General features: G+C 40.8%; 1 long non-coding RNA gene across 1 annotated transcript in view; it reads right to left on the minus strand.

The window, feature by feature from the left end:
- Positions 1–6,148: 6,148 nt before the first annotated feature.
- The window catches only part of LOC139753125 (uncharacterized), a 594,867-nt gene continuing 587,236 nt past the window's right edge, over positions 6,149–13,779 (minus strand). The window contains exon 5 of the long non-coding RNA XR_011713651.1: positions 6,149–6,209. This is a non-coding gene — a long non-coding RNA (uncharacterized lncRNA). The remainder of the gene's footprint in view (positions 6,210–13,779) is intronic.

Genomic DNA, 13,779 nt, shown 5'->3' on the forward strand with positions numbered 1-13,779 from the left:
CAATAGTAATAATAACAATAATAATAATGACAAAACAACAACAACATAATAATAATAACAACAACAACAACAACAACAATAATAATAATAATAATAATAATAATAATAATAATAATAATAATAACAATAATAATAATTATTATATCAATAGTAATAATAACAATAATAATAATGACAAAACAACAACAACAACATAATAATAATAATAATAACAACAACAACAAAGACAATATAGCACACTTATAACACTGCTTAATATTGTAGCAGATTGCTTTTCAATTAAAACTCATATCTGCTTGTTAACCTATCTTGCTTGCCTGCTTGCTAGCCTACCTGCTTGCTTGCCTGCTTGCCTGCTTGTTTGCTAGCCTACCTGCTTGCTTGCCTGCTTGCCTGCTTGTTTGCTAGCCTACCTGCTTGCTTGCCTGCTTGCTTGCTTGCTAGCATATATGCTTGCTTGCCTACCTGCTTGCTTGCCTGCCTGCTTGCTTGCTTGTCTGCTTGCTAGCCTATCTGCCTGCTTGCTTGCTTGCTTGTCTGCTTGCTTGCCTGCTTGTTGCTGGAAGGCACAGAGGAAGGAGGCGGGCGAGCAGTGTGAGCACGAGGCGGGGTTGGTCATGTGACGCACTGCTTCCAATGCTGCCACACATCTCTCCCCGGGTTCGATATATATATATATATATATATATATATATATATATATATATATATATATATATATATATATTGGGAAGGATCACAATTTTGCGCGTGATCAAGTATATTCCTATGAGTCTACGGGAAAAATGAAACACGATAAGTTTCCAAGTGCTTTTTCGTGTAATAATCACATCATTAGGGGAGATACATGAAAGAAATATAATTCAGCTGATATACAACGAAGAGACTTAGCTAGGACGCCTTTTGTTAAACACGTGATTGTCCAAGACAGACAACAAGCTTATCATAAACATATTATGTGAACAAAAATGGGAATCGTTTACAAATATTACCAACAATAAAGCCATCCAATTTGTATAGACCTGGAGTGATACTGGAGTTTGAGTTAAAAAGTGAGATGGCATAACTCCAGTCAGTACAATGATCATAGTTTTTAACGTGATTAAACAAGGCATTTGATTCTTGTCCCGTTCTTATACTATATCTATGTTGCTTAAGTCTAACAGAAAGATCCTTACCAGTCTGACCAACATGAAATTTATCACAATTTCCACAAGGCACTTTATAGATGCATCCACGAGAATTTTCTGGTGAATTCCTGATTAAGATATTCTTTATAGTATTATTGTTGCTAAAGGCAACATTTACATTAAAGGATTTGAGCAACATGGGAAGTAAAGTCAAATTATCATTAAAAAGGAGAACTAAAAGATTCTTTTTGTCAGTGGGAGGTTTGGGTTCAACTCTGTAAAATGATTTCTTTGCTAACTTAAGGGATTTATCAATGAAAGATGTAGGATACTTTAATTTAGATTTAATAAAATATATCTTCTCAAACTCACCATCAATAAACTCTGGACTGCAAATACGTAATGCCCTAAGGAACATAGATTGAAATGATGATAATTCAACTCTGTCTTGTTGAGATGAGTAATAATGGATATATGAGCATACATTGGTGGGTTTCCTGTATATGCTAAACTTAAACTTGTTTCCTTGTCTATGGATCATGCAATCTAAAAATGGTAACATACCATTATTTTCACTTTCTACAGTGAATTTGATGGGTGGTATTAAATTGTTAAGTAAGGAGAGAAATGTTTGGAAATTTTCATTTGTTGGCCAAACACAAAGAACACCAGCTACATACCTAAACGAAATTGCATTAGAAGGAAAGATATCCTTTAGTAATTTTGTTTCAAAGAATTCCATATAAAGATTACTTAGTACACATGAAAGAGGGTTACCCATTGCCATACCAAATATTTGGGAATAATATTCTCCACTGAATTGAAATACACAGTCTTTTAGACACAATTTTATCAGTTCAATGAAAACAGTTCAATGAAAACGTATACATACATACATATACGTACAAAGACATATACGTATATAAACAGGAACATATTCATACTTGCTACCTTCATCCTTTCCAGTCGCCACCCCGCCACACATGAAATGACAACCCCCTACCCCCCGCACGCGAGCGAGGTAGCGCTAGGAAAAGACAACAAAGGCCACATTCGTTCACACTCAGTCTCTACCTGCCATGTGCAATGCAACGAAACCACAGATCCCTTTCCACATCCAGGCTCCACAAAACTTTCCATGGTTTACCCCAGACACTTCACATGCCCTGGTTCAATCCATTGACAGCACGTCGACCCCAGTATACCACATCGTTCCAATTCACTCTATTCCTTGCTCGCCTTTCACCCTCCTGCATGTTCAGGCCCCAATCACTCAAAATCTTTTTCACTCCATCTTTCCACCTCCAATTTGGTCTCCCACACTCTCATTTCCTCCACCTCCGACACATATATCCTCTTTGTCAACCTTTCCTCACTCATTCTCTCCATGTGACCAAACAATATATCGGGCCAATATATAATATATATATATATATATATATATATATATATATATATATATATATATATATAATGTTTATAGCCTGTAGTCTACAATGGCGTGGGATGTTCCTTGACTAACAGCTTTCAGTATATCTCAGATATTTTGGCCTCCCCCCCACGCCCTTCCAAGATAACCTTCCGAAGATGGAATGAGATGCATGTTCCCCAGACACACTCCCTATACACGTATGCAAATTTAGGTAAATAAATCTCAATATATATATATATATATATATATATATATATATATATATATATATATATATATATATATACACACACATGAAGCGTCTTGGGTATGGACGCCAGTGATTTTATCATCATTTCGTCAAAGTTGTGTCTGATGGAACTTGATTCGAAAAAAAAAAAAAGTTGTCTGGATGGTCGTGGGACTGAGCCCTCCCTCTCTTGTTGTGTCCTTTGGCGGTATGGTTCCTGGAGGTTGAGGGAGGGGGACTTGTCCCAACACTCCATCATTCCTACAGGCTTCCCTCTCCTGGAGCAGTACTCCCTCCCTCCCTCTCTCTCCTTCCTTCCTTACTCCTCTCCCTCTATCTAGCGTTCCTTCGAGTGATAATAATAATAATAATAATAATAATAATAATAATAATAATAATAATAATAATAAAAATGATAATGATAATGATAATAATAACAAAAATAATAGCATTCATACCACCATCATCATCAATATCATCTTCATCATAATGATAGCAATAATAATAATAATAATAATAATAATAATAATAATAATAATAACAACAACAATGATAATAATAATAATAACAATAATAATAACAATAATAATAATAATAATAATAATAATAATAATAAAATAATAACATTATTCATATCATCATGAAAAATCATTATGATAATAATAGCAATAGTAATAGTGTTGATATCCTAAAACTAAATGATATATATTCACACGAGCAGGGGGCCAATGTTTACATAAACACGGAGTGTGTGTGTGTGTGTGTGTGTGTGTGTGTGTGTGTGTGTGTGTGTATACAATTACCTTAAACAACTGACGAAGGTGCTAAAATATAATCAAATCGGCCTTTGCAACGAGATGATGATGGTTTAAGCCTGGCAGTTAGGTAATTAGGTCCTAATCCCAAATACAATCAACCAAATACATAATTAACCAGCCGGTCATAGGGAAGGGGGGGGAGGGGGGGCGCTGGTTGGTCTTTTCAAAAAATATATTATATTCACCAGTCTATGAACGTCTTCACCGTTCTATAAGCTCCAAATCAGAACTCCGCTACAACACTGAAGTGATATATGTTAATATATGTTAATATATGTTAATAAGGAGAGAGACCACCTCGCTTGGACCATGGGGGGTCTGTGTGGTCTGTGTATCTAACCAACTATCTCTGTATGTGACTCCTTTGTCTACAAACCATCTTGTGGATAATAGTTATATACGCCGGGGAAATTACAATGATTTATCTATTACTGTATCTATTCATCTATTTGCTGTTCAGAGAGAGAGAGAGAGAGAGAGAGAGAGAGAGAGAGAGAGAGAGAGAGAGAGAGAGAGGGGAGGTGTGGACAGAATATCATATCATTTTCTCACACCTTAAGCCATATTCAGGGTCTGGTCTTGTGTCGCACGGTCCCCTGGCGTAAACATACGCGTTCCTCAAAATCATAATATTCTGATGACGATGTGCTGTGAGGGGGAGGGTCTACTGTGAGGGGGGGGGTCTACTGTGAGGGGTCTACTGTGAGGGGTGTACTGTGAGGGGGTCTACTGTGAGGGGTCTACTGTGAGGGGGTGTAGTGTGAGGGGGGTCTACTGTGAGGGGGTCTACTGTGAGGGGGGTCTACTGTGAGGGGGTCTACTGTGAGGGGGGTCTACTGTGAGGGAGTCTACTGTGAGGGGTGTACTGTGAGGGGGTCTACTGTGAGGGGGTGTAGTGTGAGGGGTGTACTGTGAGGGGGTCTACTGTGAGGGGGTGTAGTGTGATGGGGTGTAGTGTGAGGGGGTGTAGTGTGAGGGGGGTCTACTGTGAAGGGATCTACTGTGAGGGGTGTAGTGTGAGGGGGGTCTACTGTGAGGGGTGTAGTGTGAGGGGATCTACTGTGAGGGGTCTACTGTGAGGGAAGGAGGGAATTGTGAGGTGTGCCTTATCTACCGACCGATCTACTTTACCTGGCCATCTACCCCACCCCTACATACCTACCTACCCACCTAGCTACGAATGCCCGGAGATAGATAGATAGATAGATAGATAGATAGATAGAGAGAGAGAGAGAGAGAGAGAGAGAGAGAGAGAGAGAGAGAGAGAGAGAGAGAGAGAGAGAGAGAGAGACCAAGAAATGACTAAGCATCAAAGAATCAAAACAAAAAAAGAAACAAAAACAAAACAAAATATACCCTATACATCTAAATAACCCCCTCCACCACTCCCCCCCCATCTCCACCACCACCACCATCACAAACATAAAACATAACACGGCCACCACAATCACCACCACAATCACCACCACAATCACCAACCAACAACAACAACAACAACAACAACAACAACCCCACTCCCCACTGCGGCCAATACAATACCAAGCGCTCGCGCGCGTGTGTATGGTCTAATCACGCATTTCACCACTACATAAACTTGGCCTCTAAGAGCGCACACTGTGGCAAGGCCATCCCGACCTTGCAACGCATGGGCGCCGTGCGCAGGCGCCGCCTATTCAACAATATGTGTGTTTACACAAGTGTGAATAAGTACGCAGACCCCCCCCCCCCCCCGGGGGGGGGGACACACTGGCCGTGAAGGATCAATTTAGAATGCACAGGTCAGCCCCAGGATGGGGGGGTGGGTGGTCTGCGTGCATTATGATGATGCGCCTGGTGGTGGGTAGGTGTATGGCCTGTTAGGTATGGTCTGTTGGGTATGGTCTGTTGGGTATGTATGGTGTGTTGGATATGTATGGTCTGTTGTGTATGGTCTGTTGGGTATGTATGGTGTGTTGGGTATGTATGGTGTGTTGGGTATGTATGGTGTGTTGGGTATGTATGGTGTGTTGGGTATGGTCTGTTAGGTATGGTCTGCTGGGTATGGTCTGTTGGGTATGTCTGGCCTGTTGGCTCTGGCCTGTTGTGTATGGTCTGTTGGGTATGTATGGTATGTTGGGCATGGTCTGTTGGGTATGGTCTGTTGCTATACACGGGCCATGGGTGGACTCTCGCCATGTCTATCGCTCATAGGTAATCATATATATATATATATATATATATATATATATATATATATATATATATATATATATATATATATATATATTTAATATATATAGTCGGGAGACATACCTATCACACCTACTATAATCATGAACCATGTAAACACACCTGGACCACTCGTTAACAATCGACCACATGACATAAGTACTTAACAAGTAGTTACATGTACCTACTTACCTGCCATGCACCTGTGGTAAGTACAGGACGAGAGATGAGAGCAAGCGTGTGTGTGTGTGTGAGAGAGAGAGAGAGAGAGAGAGAGAGAGAGAGAGAGAGAGAGAGAGAGAGAGAGAGAGAGAGAAGGTGCATGTGTGTAGACATTTCCAGGAGGATGATGACACGTACCTGATGATTATGTAGCTGGCTGTACACTGGTCCTGGAAAAGAAAGAAGACAAATTGATTAGTGGAGTTGAATCATCTTGGAGAAATAAAGTAAAAAAAAGAAATGCATATCAATTAGTATATGTGTGGATCTAATTGGCTATCAATCTGTTTCATTTATCTCCCTTGATGATGTGATTATTACACGAAAGTGCACTTGGGAACTTATCGTTCCCAAGTCCTAGCTTCGTCTCTTCGATGTATATCAACTGACTCATATTTCTTTCTTGTGTCTCCCCTGATGATGTGATTATTACACGAAAGTACACTTGGGAACTTATCGTGTTTCATTTTCCCCGTTATATATATATATATATATATATATATATATATATATATATGTAACTGTGTATGTGTGTGTGTGTGTTTATCACATATTTATCAAGCTTACCACACCATGTTCTTCCACGTCTCTGGTCAACACAGGATTACAATCCCCCTCCGCCGCCTTGAGCGTCGACCTTACATCTCGCTAATCTAACATTTACATTCATGTGAGAAATCTCACACGTCCAGCAAACCTCTCTTGTGTGTATCTGTCCCGCTGAGATTACGTACGATAGGAGAATGCAAAGTGCGCCCTCATGAACACCCATGATTTACTCTGTGTGTGTGTGTGTCTGAGAGAGAGAGAGAGAGAGAGAGAGAGAGAGAGAGAGAGAGAGAGAGAGAGAGAGAGAGAGAGTCTTGTCTGTTAGATAAAGATGGAAAGGAGCGGTGGTGGTGGGTGGTGGTGAGACACGGGAGTGTGTTTCTCGTCTGATACCTACAGAAGTTAATGATTACATCAATGCCGAGCTACAGGGAACACACACACACACACACACACACACACACACACACAACACACACACACACAACACACACACACACACAACACATACACACACACACACACACACACACACGCACACACACACACGAGACTTTGAAGAAAAGGAATGAAAAAACTGAATTTCTCTCAATGTGAATATTAAAACTTCCAAGGGGGTTGGAGGGTAATTAATCAAAACCTATAATAAACAAGATCGGAAATAATCATAAGATATCAACGGCTCATCACTTAATGAACTGGCGCCATAATTAATAACGGAAGTGCGTTCGTAAATTACCACACGAACAGGAGATGAGGGGGTCTTATTCGTGAATCGTGCATCGACCTAATACCCGTGATTCGTGAATCGTGTTTATTTCGACCTTATGAATCATTCGTGAATCGTGTATTGACCTTATGATATTCGTGAATCGTCTATATCGTTCGCGAATCGTGTTTGATTCGACCTTATATATAAACTCTTCGTCTGAGAGAGAGAGTGAGGGACTTTAATAAGGTCGTGAACATTTGATAATGACCCATCCAACACCTGGTCGTCTCGGCTTCACTACCGTACTCTCCATGGAGCCCCATCACCCGTTCTTATCAGCTAATGATAAGAAATGATATTGGCTTCCTCACTAGATTAATATTTGAGATAGGGGTTCACTACTGAAAATTCCCCAAATACACTTGGTAACACAAGGCGTAGTACGAGGGACAGATATTTGGAAAACTACTCATGCAAAGTATTCGGCTATATGAAATACTTCAATATTCAGGGGTGAAAAGATATCCAAATACGTCAACTGGTGTTGGGGTGGAATATCTCTCTTTTCCCCCCGAATATTTGGTAAACTACTCATGCAAAGTATTAGGCTATACGAAGTCCTTCAATATTCAGGGGTGGAATATCTCTCCTTTCCCCCGAATATTGAACGATACAAACTACAGGGAAGGGTCGTTAATTACGCACAGGGATAACACTATCTTAGAATTACGGGATCAAATCAAACACCAGTAGGAAAACCACTTATAATACAAGAAATAAAGTGTAGAAAAAAAAAGAATATAACAGAAGCAGATTAATAAAAACTTTTCCAGTCTCTTAAATCCTCTTTCTCTTAACAACAACTTGCTACGGAGAGCGAAAGTGCCCCAGAAAATACTGAGAGGGACTGCTAATGCAACATCTAAATTTTTCAAACGAGGAGAAGGTATAATTACACACACACACACACACACACACACACACACACATTTGAACTACCCTCCTGTTACTACCCTCGCTCGGTTCTGCTAAAAACTGGTCGCTCCAGTGGATCAATAGAGTGATAATCAGGCACATAAACAAGGGTTTGAAATTGAAAGGCATGTTTAACGAATCTCATATATCATTTGTTCATTATATATATATATATATATATATATATATATATATATATATATATATATATATATATATATAGCTACCTCGCAAACGCGGGAGACAGCGACAAAGTATAATAATAATATATATATATATATATATATATATATATATATATATATATATATATATATATATATATATAATCTTTCTTTTCTTTTAAACTATTCGCCATTTCCCGCGTTAGTGAGGTAGCACTAAGAACAGAGGACTGGACCTTTGAGGGAATATCCTCACCTGGTCCCCTTCTCTGCTCCTTCTTTTGGAAAAAAAAAAAAAATAAAAAAAATAAATAAATACATTAGGTTAGGTTCTGATGAAGTGTTCAGAGACCAGAAATAACAATGCGAAATCAAAATATAAAAGTGAAATAAAAAAAAATGGGAAGAAGATGTGTTAACAACATTTCATAAAAGACATTTTTCAGTCGTCAGGTTGTATCCCAGTGGAATAAAGTACAACCACAGGTTGTAAATGAGAGAGATTATCAATACCTCCAAATCAAGAGTAGATCAATACATTTCTAGATGATGTCTGTTATCATTAAATAGTCCTGCGTCAAGAGGGAATGATGAAAAAAAAAATATCTTAAAATTAGTTTAAAAACTTTTTTTTTCTATTTTTGTTTTAGATTTGAACCACCTTTGGGAGCTTTTTCCCCCCCTTCCGTTCACAACATTCCCATAAAACCTCCGTAGCAGTAGACACCCTCCGTAGCACATGGCGCTCCATCTCTGATTCTTATAATTGTTCTCCTCCCGCCAACTGTTGAGCCGGAGGGAGAGGTGGATGGCGAGGCGTCTCCTCCTTTCCAATCCCGCTCGTACCACACATGAAGATGATGATGAACGAAGGAGACCATCATCACCTTCATCGACCTCCAGCTCATAACCTCCTGGCGTCTATCTGGTCTCCATGCGCACCCCCCTCCCCCCTTTCTCTCTCTCTCTCCCTCTCTCTCCCTCACTCCCCTCTCTCAGGTCCTGTGAGCGGGCACCTGCTGCTGGTAGCCATCTGGCCCTTGTAAGTAATTGGCCGCAGTTAGGTGTGTGGTCGATATGGAGCGGGGTCTGTCTCCCTCCCTCACACACACACACACACACACACACACACATACACACACACACACACACACACACACACACACACACACACACACACACAGCAATTACTCCTAAATCGTTTCCATGGATAATTTATCTGACAGGGTGTACGTTCTTCGTCCCGTGTGTGATCATGTGTTTATCTATCCTTATCTACCCTACCTGTCTGCCTTTGAACCTAAAACCAGCCAATCTATCTCTCTGTCTATCCCTTTGTATTGGATAGGGAGATATATACAAAGACTGATAGACAGATAAATAGGTAGATATGGAGACAAATAGATATATATATATATATATATATATATATATATATATATATATATATATATATATATATATATATATTCAATGTATGAGCAGTCTTAAATGAAAGGTTTATGTTGACTTTGCTCTCGCCATCTTTCATCAAAACAAACATTAACACAGCGCCATATAAGTGTCAACATAGGAAGAGGAATGGATGAAAAAATAGGTGTGGATCAAATTGGTAAATAAAAAAAAGGCTTAAATCTTTGATGAGGCGTTAAAACCAATTACACACACACACACACACACACACACACACATATATATATATTCCTATGAGTCCACGGGGAAAATGAAATACGAAAAGTTCCCAAGTGCATTTTCGTGTAATAATCACATCATCAGGGGAGACACAAGAGAGAAATATAACAGTCAGTGGATATACATCGAAGAGATGAAGCTAGGACGCCATTTGGTAAACATGTGATTGTCAAAAACGTTTTTGAGAATCACATATTCAAAACGAGGTAGCTCCAGGAACTCATTCTCTAGCTGCCATGTGTAATGCACCAAACACCACAGCTCCCTATCCACAACCAGGCCCCACAGAACTTTCCGTTGTTTACCCCGGCCGTAACGTCGCCCCCCGTGCACCACATCGTTCCAATTCACTTTTTCCCTTGCACGTCTGACACCTTCCCATACTTTTAGGCCCCGACCACTCAAAACCTTTTTTAACTCCATCCTTCCACCTCCAATTTGGTCTCCCGTTTCTCCTTCTTCCCTGCACCTCTGACACATATATCCTCTTTGTCAATCTTTCCTCACTCATTCTCTCCATGTGACCAAACCATTTCATCACATCCTCGTCAGCTCTCTTACCAATACTCTCATTGCTACCACACTTCTCTCTTACCCTATAATTGCTTGCCCTGTTAAGTGCATTGTCATATGTAGCCTAAGCCTCGCATCCACACAACACCGTTGAGACCACTATACCATCAAACATACCCATCTCTGCCCTCCCACACAGTGACCTCTCTTTCCACACATTCTTCATCGCTCCCAAGACCTTCGCCCCCTCACCCAACCTGTGATTCACCTCCGCTTCCACAGTTCCATTTGCTGCCACGGCCACTCCTAGGTATCTAAAACACTCCCTATCCCCAAATTTTTTCCAATCAAACTTACGCTCCAACAAACCTGTGTCTCTTTCTAGCGCTGAATCTAATATCCTAGGATATATTCACCTTACTCTCAACGTTATCCTTTCGCACACTCCCAAACTCAGACACCAAATTTTGCAATTTCTCTTTGAATCTGGCACCAGTACCGTGTCATCTGCAAACAATAATAGACTCACCTCGCAAGCACCAACAACTCTGCCAGACTGCAAAGCTACCCCTTTCCCTAAAACCCTCGCATTTACTCCCCTCACCACCCCATCCATAAACAGATTGAACAGCCATGTGACATTTCACACCCCTTCCGCAGACCGACCTTTACTCGGAGCCATTCACCAACCTCTCTTACTACTCGCACACATTTCTCTTGCACATACCACCACCACTGCCCACCAAAATGTCCCTCATTCCTCATTCACTCCACTAGCTTCATTCACTTTCAACTTTTGTCATCCTACTCGCAATCTCTCCTAAAATCTCTTCACACAAGCCTCTTTTCCAAGCTCATTTTATTTTCACCACCCTCATCTCACTCATATCATTTCCTCTTTTCCTACAACTTCTACGAAACTTCACCCTCGCCTCCTCCATGGAATAACCAAACATCCCACCAGCTGCTCCTCTCAGGACGTTCACATTCAAAAGTCTCTCTCTTTTGCACGCTTGTCAATCAGTACGTAATCAATAATGCCCACTGGCCATATTTCCTACTCAAGTACGTATATACTTGCGTATATCCCTCTTTTTAATTTTTTTTAAACGAAGTATTCCCAATCACCGGTTGCTTTTCAGCACACATCTAAACAAGCTATTTATCATTTCCAGTCACATCACTGAATACCCCCATGTCTCCTAGCTATACCTTCAACTATCACATCACCCACCTTCGCATTTAAATCACCCATCACGAATATCTAGTCCTGTGCATCAAATCTACTGACACACTCGTTCATCTCCTTAAGCACTTGATTCTCTTCCTCATTTTTCTCAAGACCAGGTGCAGAAGCACTTATAACCCACCCATCTCCCGTACTAACCTTTCATTTTTCCCCCCACATCAGCCGGAGGCTAAGTTCCTTACACTCTTTCACACACTCCCATATCTCTTACTTCAGGAGCAGTATTGCCCCTTCCTTGGCTCTCGCACTCACATCAACCCATGACTTTTACCCCTTAGACATCCCCAAGCCATTCTTCACCTTTACCGTTGATATCTTTTTCGTTCAAAGTCAGAAGATCCAGGTTCCTCTCCTCAAACATACTACCTATCTCTCCTCTCCCTCACCTTAGCTACATCCACACATCCTAAGACACCCCAGCCAGAGCCTTCAAGGAGGATTAGCACACCTCGCTTGGCGCATATATATATATATATATATATATATATATATATATATATATATATATATATATATATATATATATATATATATATATATAAACCACAGAAAAACGAAACACGACAAATTCCCAAGTGCACTTTCGTGTAATGATCACATCGTCAGGGGAGATACAAGAACGAGACAGAAGACGTAGGACAGTCAGTTGACATACAAGGAAGAGACGTAGCTAAGACGCCACTGGTAAACAATCGTTGCAGGACGGTGGTGCGCTTGGGAATTTATCGTGTCTCATTTCCCTGTGGTTTTATGCATGTACTAGATCACGCGCACCACTGAGACCTCACTGTAAGTAGATGGTAAAGAATTGTCAAGGATCTTTCCAATCCACATTGAGGTAGATAAGTTATCATGTACATAATACTTTCTGTATCGTATATGCATTTACCAACCCACTATCCTGTTTTTATCTAAAGATGTGTTGAGCTACGGATATTATCACATATATATGTATATATATATATATATATATATATATATATATATATATATATATATATATATATATATATATATATATATATAAAAACCTACAAGTACATCTACAAAATCTATAAACACATACTTGAAAAAAACATAAATTGCGTGTTTACATTCAACATATTTCTTAATCATCATCTTTGCTTTATCCTCCCCTGACATAACGTAAGTATGGAGATTCGCTCCCCACTAATGATCACTCCCCACTCTTAAATGTTTCCCCCACACCACTAATGATCACTCGTCACCCCTGATTATACCACACCACAATTAATCACTCCCTAACCTTCTTACTCCCCACACCACAATTAATCACTCCCCAACCTTCTCACTCCCCACGCCATAAGTAGATACTCCCCACACTATGAATGATCACTCCCCCACACTCTTGATTACTCCCCCATACCCCTGATCCACTCCCCAACACTGATCACCTCCAACCCCTCAAAGCAACCCCCCCCCACACCATTGATCACTCCCCACACCATTGATCACTCCCCACTACCTGATCACCTCCCAACCCCAAATTACTCCCCCAGACCAATGATCACTCCCCAACACTGATCACCTCCCACCCTAAAATCACTCCCCCAAAACCACTGATCAACACTCCCCACCACCCGATCACTCTGCCCCCCCCCTGATCACACCCCCCCCAACGACCCCCCTCCCCTCGTAAGCCGCCTGTGGGTCTGCCAGTTGATCAATACCATAACACGTAATCAATTATTGTGTGGCTTACGTCGTCACGCCAGCATTAAGACGGGGTGTCAGTGGGGGTGGGGGAAGAGGGCGGGGTGGTGGGTGGTGGTGGTGGGGGCGGGGGGCGAGACCTGGGGAGAGGGGAGGGGAGGGGAAGAAGAGGGCGGGGTGGTGGTGGGGTGAGGTGGAGGGAGAGAGAGAGA

This window comes from Panulirus ornatus, chromosome 2 (assembly GCF_036320965.1).
Source record: "Panulirus ornatus isolate Po-2019 chromosome 2, ASM3632096v1, whole genome shotgun sequence".
Classification (NCBI taxonomy): domain Eukaryota; kingdom Metazoa; phylum Arthropoda; class Malacostraca; order Decapoda; family Palinuridae; genus Panulirus; species Panulirus ornatus.